We start from the raw sequence: 7,761 nt of genomic DNA, 5'->3' as shown, positions 1-7,761 counted from the left end.
ATACGAGCTCTGTTCTACCAGGTAAGAAGAATATGCCCACAGCTGACTACTAACTAATCTGCTGGTGAATCTGTTACACAATCTGGACATTATCGGTCAATCTTCTCCAATAAATTCAGTTTTTATATTCCACATATAGTCCAGTACACTTTTAAGTTATCCTAACGGTAATTATATAAACCAACCTCTTCCAGTGGATTCTAATCCAAAACTATATGCAAAATACGATGGTAAAAGGTTTAACACTCCTTGAGGATGGATATACCCAATAAGCCATTTTTTTCAATTTCGCCGACGTATATTATTAAGTATATAGTGAAAATTTAAGGATTCAATTGCCCAACTTTTGTTATAGAATAAGATGTGTATGCAGATATATTTTATCTTCAAATTAAAAAGGAAACGTAATGTTACCGGAATATGGTGTCCAGCACCAGGTGTTGCGCAGTGCATACCTAGGAACCCAATTACAATGAAAAGATTTCATTTTTTTTTTTTTCTTGGGTTTCTGATATCCAGAAGTGAAAAGCTAAAATTATGTTTTGTTTATTTTTTTTGGTTTTTTTGCTAATTCAGTGTTTTTTCAACTGCTAACGCAAATTTTCTGTAAAAAAGTTAATTAAAATTTTTACCTAGACTATATTTACAATAGGAATATAAAATATATTTATAATAGATATATAGAATATATTTACAATAGGAAGAGTAAATAACCTTGAAAATCAGTTACTGACCTATTCCGGTCAAAACTTAAAAGTTTCTTTTATTCTATAATAGTTCAATATTTTCAGAGATATTTAGTTTTTCAAACCACAATATTTTTTCCAAATAACGAGGAGCATAACTGTGTTAATAATTTTTCGGCAAATATCATGAAAACTACTATTCTTAGGAAAATAATCATCATCACCTAGTTTATAGTACAATTAACTAGTTTCAAATTGGGCCTTAATAGAGCCCTTTAAGTTCAATATTTTCTGTGATACTTAGTTTTTCAAATACCAATATTTTTTTTCAAATAATGTGGAGGAAAACTGTGTTAATATATTTCGGCAAATATCATGAAAACAACTATTTGCTCCATCGATATTTTTCCGACTGTGATGTCACTAATTAAATTAGAAATGTTATAGATACTAAGTCAAAGTAAGCTGGTAAAACAATCAATGACATTTAGTTATTGAATATTTACGAAAATGGCGAAATTTTTTACTATTTTTTCTAAAACTGGAAATTTTATATATAGTTGTTCAAAACATATACAATCATTTTCCATCACTATTTGAGAAATAAAAATATCAATTTTATTTTCTAGTTACTGAATTTTGTGTATAAGAATATCTTACTTCATTTTTTTTTTTTTAATGGCAATCTAAAAATATGTCAAAGCCTGTTGTTGGTATATAGTGAATGAAACATTTTTTATTTCATTGATAAAAAATAATTAGTTATTCCAAAATAACGGTTCGTTGAAATGTCACTAAAATAAAACTTAAGAAAATATTATTTATTTATTTTTTTAAGAATCTACATTATTTATAATTACTGCTCGTTTTTAGTAAATAATGACATTGACACAGAGTATAAATAATAAAGAAAACAGTAAATATAAATTTAAGGATTATTTAATATGGATATATAAAAATTCTTTAACTGTGGTCAATTTAATTATTTAAAATTAATTAATTAATTTTTTTTTTCTTTAACTGTTTTTCAATTATACAATTTATGATTTTTTTTATTATCTATGATTTATTGGATACAGAAAACATATAGAACGATCAGCATTAATTTTTAATGATCACTATTGGTTTGAATAGATTCAATTAATGACAGGTATTTTTTCAGTAAGATAAGTTGAAAAAAATTAAAATGTCAGTGATAAAGGTAAAGCTAAATGATAAGGTTAGCACTAAAGAAACACACGTGATTCCTATACGGCTACTCACTACGACACTCACACACACACACACACACACACAATCCACGGCAGCTGTCGGGATTTGGCCCAGCTGCTCGCCCATACAGTCTGCTTTATCTTCGCTCAGATCTGTGTAGTCTATAGCTCGAGATAAGGCTAACAACAAATATATCCCTATTGTTAATTTAAATATATAAACACTGTTATCTTCATTCTGCACATTGTATGGTGCCTCTTCGCAACTATCAGCCGTTAGCCATATAAATTTAACTAGAATATAATCAGGCCTAGAATATACCAGCCTTCTTCTATAGCAACTGAATTTCATAACCTATTTTTCAGACTTATTTGGTATTTAAATTTTGATTATAAATACAATTAATAAATAATATACACAAGATCAATATCAATCATATTTTAGCTACAAATATATTTTACTATTTTTCAAATAGTACATTTTAAATAAACACAATGTTATTACTTTTTCTTAGAATTATAAAAATCATGATTAAGAGAATTGAGCTCTGGGGCTCCATCAAACCGTCAAATTCCTTCCGCATCCAATCCTTACAAACCAAAATCCTACATAAAATCCTTGGTGCTCCTTATTACGTTACAAATAAACTCATTCACAAAAACCTTAACATCCCATTCGTTGCAGATTTGTCCCAAAACAGATATGCGTCTTTTCATTCCAAACTCCTTAACCATCCTAACCCATTAATTCTTAATCTTTCATCCTTAACAATCCCCGATAATCCTCCGAGACGTCTGAAAAGAAGATGGCCACGGGACCTTCCAATTTAAATTAATGTTTGAAGTACCACCAATGGGTGGTTCCTTCCCAAGATTTTCAAGTGTATATGAAACATACAACATATTTACTTATTGTATTATTTTGTATAGTTGTAAATTACATTAAATAAATTTAAAAAAAAAGATTAAGAAGTTCCGAGATTTAAAAGATGTTTAGAAGATGAATCTTAAAAATTTAAATAAACAAGGAATTACTTAATATATCGCAAATTGTATATAATGACAATTAAAACAAAAATATAGAAATATATCAGAAATCATAAAACATAAAAATATAAATAATAATAAAAAGGCTAAATCTAATATAAAAATAAATCCATGAAGACTAGTACAATCCTCATACGTTTTGTTCTACAAATAAGGAAATTTAGTAGTATGTTCAGCACTGAACACCCTTTTGATGATACATTTTTTCTTTCCATCCCTGCAACTTTGCACACCACTTATAGTCGCTAGAATGTTATTAAATTACACTTACTTGATGTAGGTCATGCAGTTCCACCCTGGATAATATACAAATTATATATAAAAATAAAAATTAAATAGATATAATTATTTTGAAATAATTCATTATTTCATTCAGAATATTATTACAAGAGTCATGACAGGAAAAGATTAAATCGCATATTACTTTGAATAGTATTCCAGCTTTATAGTAATCCAACATACTGGTCTAACATTACCCAAATCAATTTTTTTAAACATTTTTCAGGAGATTACTATTCTTGAGTTCAAAGGAATTTTTGCTATTCTATAATGGTGGCGAGTTATCATTTAATTGAGAAATCCCTCAATCCAGTGACTCCAAAGATTTTCTTTCTCACTGAGGCCAGAACATCCAGTCCACATCTCGAAGTTCTGTTTGAAAAAAATATTTGTGTGTTCTTAAAGTCTACAACAGTTTAAAAGTAGATTGATTTGAGGAAACTCGTGAGCCAAGCGATTAAAAATTAAAATTTAATACAATAGTTACTCTCATGGTCTTAATTGGTTTTTCAGTTTGACTAGTATAGTAAAGATATCCTTTCTTTTTCTAGTCATTGTCAAATTTTATTGTAATATTAATAAATTTAAATCTATTTAAAGGATTTGTTTTATCTAAATTTATTTATTCGAACGCATTTATTTATTCTATATTCTTTTTTAAATTATTATTATCATTGCTATAATTTAAAATTGTTTTCTTTAGTTTAGTGTGTGTAAATGTTAGTAATGAACACTTAAAACACTACTACTTATAGCTCTTAATTGTAACAGCTTGATTAATTATTAAAAACCAATATTCATCAATAAAAACTATTATTACTAAATTTTTATCAAATATATGAGTTTAATTAATTCTTATAATTTAGGATCTAATGATTGGAAGAATTCTTAATATTTTATTAAGTGTAGTGAAAAGTATCTTTCATAATTAAGTTTATTTAATTAAAAATCACTAAAAATGATAACATTTCGGGACCATCGCCCAATCATAAGGCACACTTTTATTGTATCTTTCTATTTAATTTATTATGTTAAATTAGGATCTCTCACTATTTATTTCAAAAATTTTAATTCATTGGTATGCTATGTTGTCAATTATTAAAAGTATAAACTAATATATCTAAAATAAGGAAAGTCTATCTGAAACCCCATTGTCATATGAACTTTGATAAGATTTAAATTAACATTTGAGAATTTTTTTTCTGTTATAAACTACGGTTTAATCGGCTTTTATACTTAAACAGCAATGCTTCGGCCCTGAGTAGAAAGTTAGCGGGGTTATGCTGTATATGGATAAAAAAAAAAAAATTAAAATTATAGCGAAATTCAAATACAATCAAATAAATGATGGCAATGGAAAACATCAAATAAAACAGGCAGTTGATACAAAGCACCCCTATAAGAGGGATGGTGGTGGGGAGGGGAGAGTCCCGGAGGTGGCGACCTCTGAGCGGCGTCAGCGCCAACTAACTCCTCGCCGGGCCCTGGCGAAAAATCCAAACAAAAAAAGTCTCAGATGTCGCCTGGTTGTCGGTGAGGCCAGGTCGGGCTGTATGTCACTTCTATAAGAGTACGTTCGTACAACAGTCAATGTTAGTTATTCGCGATATATATAACAGCTCCGCAAATATTATTATATTTTTCCCGATTATTTATTCTGTTCATGAACTTGTCAGTGGTTGGAGTTAGCTATTGGGATTAAGGATTCATTAGCATTAGGTAAGTCTAATTATTATTTTTTTCACTATATTTTCCTATATATATTATGGTAAAACATTATTTCGAAAATTCAAATACTACTCTGAATCGCGAATTTGTCGATCATTTCCTTGCTATAGCGACTAAAAGTATATATATCAATCGATATTTACTTATTCATTTATTAAACGTATGTACCAGATAAGAACGATGGATGATGGAAGACCATGTGTATTCCGTGTTCAAACTGCAAGCCACACGCCGCGGTTTTGCCGCCAAATTTCTCATTAGTTGGATCCTCCCGCCGAAACAGCTGGAACCCACGTTTTAATTCCTTGATTTAAACACACAAAAAAAATAATCACCCGATCGTTTCCTAAGAAACGTTAGAGTCCTGCTAATAAACGATATTTTTTATTTCTGTAATATACGTAAACAAACATATTTTAAAAATATTTCGTGTATATTCCTATTTTTGATATGAAAAATTCGGTCGTGTTTACACACAGTGTCGCTACAAGCTACATTATATAATTACGCAATATACAAATCTTGCCATTTTTTTATGACAGTCCTTGGCTAAAGTTCGCGAAACAACTAACAATTCTGCGATTAACAATTTAAATTAATATAAAAACCGTTTTTCATAGATATTAAATATACGAGTGTGATAAGCTGTGCTCAGAAATATTTTTTGTTTAGTGACTATTTATTCTTGAAAGAAAACGTTAAAGAAGTTACATAATAACGGTTATTCTTAATTCAGTCCGTCCTAATAATTGTTTTATATCTTTTTCTCATAATTTAGAAGCTGATAAAAGCAATATTATAAACGCTTAAAGGGTATTCATCTTGAGTGAATTATTTGTTGTTTATACTAACTATAATTGATTATTTACCAATTAAAAATGATAAATATTAAATTTCTAGCTTCAAAAACAAATTTCCAATTGTTTAAAAATATGCATTTTATAATAAAATAAAATTTTAAAACGGTCGATTTTATGTTGCAATTTAGTATACCGTGATTTTACATTTTTAGATTTCAATTAAAGTGAACAAGATAATGATTTTTCTACTGTCATATTAATGTTTGCATAAAACAAAAATATTTCTTAATCATAAACAAATATAAATAGAAACATAATAAGCATTTCTTGTTTATTTCATATGTGAAGTAGAAGAATAATACGAACATTATTGGACTTAACTGTCTTAAGTATTTTAAAAAAATTAAAAGTGGTAGTATTTTAAATAATCGTTTAAAACTGTATTTTTTAAATATCATATTTTTTATGAACTTAACTATCATAACATATAAAATGCATTTTATATTTATTAAATAAAATAAAATAATAACAATATTAATGTGTTTGGTTTAACGACTTTCTGAGGATCTTTAACCGTTAAAACTAAATTATTGCGCACATCGTTACATAATGAATGCAAAGAAAATAAAAAAATAAAGAGTAAGAGAAGAAACATTAATCTTTGGGTGTATGAATCAAGGGATTACAAAACAGAAGTATTAAATTATTAGAGATTAAATCTCGGAAATTTTTAATTTCATATGAAATTAATATTTCGGTTATTCATTATAAAGCTGAAATATTTCTTGATTTCGCTTTTATATTAATTATACACGCTGTATTACCATACTATTTGAAATAAAAAAATATATTCCCGGTATTGCAGCAATCTGAACGTGCGCAATTGTGCAATAATCATAGCGAACACATATTCACGTACCGTACCGAAATTTGCCGACATCAACAAAAATTTAAGTATGATATCTTTAATGATTCACATCTGAATGTATTTGTATACATTAATATTATACACATCGGAATTAAATTTTATTTTAATATTTTTATATTTAATGAACAACCCTATTATTTAACTTTATAAAGAAAGATGATTCTAATTCTTAAAAAATAAAAGTTGTGCTCAAAATATTACTTCTTCTCAGTAATATAAAGGGGAATTTCAATCTTCGGAATAGTTGCCATGGTTCCCTCCCCCTCTGGAAGGAAAAACCATTTATTCATAGCCTCTGATATAAATTGACCTTATCCAAAGCCCTTTCTATATCCACTTAATTCTGGATATAAGCGCGAGGTCTTCAGGCTTGAAATTCTGAATGTTCCTCCCTCTATTAGCTGAATGTCTCAATAATTTAAAAGTTAATTATATTCATCAAGTAGTAGTGGCAAATTTACATTCATTTAAATGTGAAATTTAAAATAAGCTTACGTAACGAGTTTTAGATAAAAGATTGCATAATGGCGTAATGATTAAACATTCGGAGATTGATTTATAAAAACGTGACCATATAAATAGATTTATTTTCCAGATAGCACATAAATATAACTGGAGAACAAAATGAAGGTTCAGATAGAAGATTGATGAATGCAGGTTTTTAACAAATTAAAAGAAGATGGTCTTATTTTACCACGGCTTTATTTTAGGCACAATGGCTTTGTACAATTGTTTGAAACTATTTTTCTTGGTGTTTATTTGTTAACCTGTTTACAAGAAGTAAATAAAGTGAAACAGTCTATCAATTAAAAAAAAAAGGAAAAAACTTGAGTTTAAACTCTGTAACTAATATTTTTAGGTCAATCCTAATATTATATAACTTTATAAAAATGAAACTATTTTATTCGTGAATATTCGAATATCTGTCATTTAAGAATGATATGAACTGATAAAAAACGTAAATATTTATATATAAAACGCAAAATATTTAAATAATTAAATTTCGAATCAGTTATAGTCCTTACATTACAACAATCTGAGTTAAATTTATTTAAAATAAGCAGTATATCTTATTATATATA

The 7,761-nt window shown here is 27.5% G+C and overlaps 1 protein-coding gene across 2 annotated transcripts in view; it reads left to right on the top strand.

The window, feature by feature from the left end:
• Window positions 1-4,752: 4,752 nt before the first annotated feature.
• Window positions 4,753-7,761, top strand: part of Tet (Ten-Eleven Translocation (TET) family protein) — a 302,732-nt gene continuing 299,723 nt past the window's right edge. For both annotated transcript variants that reach the window (XM_067051284.1, XM_067051282.1), the window contains exon 1: window positions 4,753-4,942. The gene's annotated coding sequence lies outside the window, so the exon portion shown is untranslated. The remainder of the gene's footprint in view (window positions 4,943-7,761) is intronic.

The sequence above is a fragment of the Halyomorpha halys genome, unplaced genomic scaffold (genome assembly GCF_000696795.3).
Source record: "Halyomorpha halys isolate HHAL.00 unplaced genomic scaffold, Hhal_1.1 Scaffold706.1, whole genome shotgun sequence".
NCBI lineage: Eukaryota > Metazoa > Arthropoda > Insecta > Hemiptera > Pentatomidae > Halyomorpha > Halyomorpha halys.
Note: the sequence above shows the minus strand (reverse complement) of the source record. Positions and strands in the feature narration are given on the sequence as shown.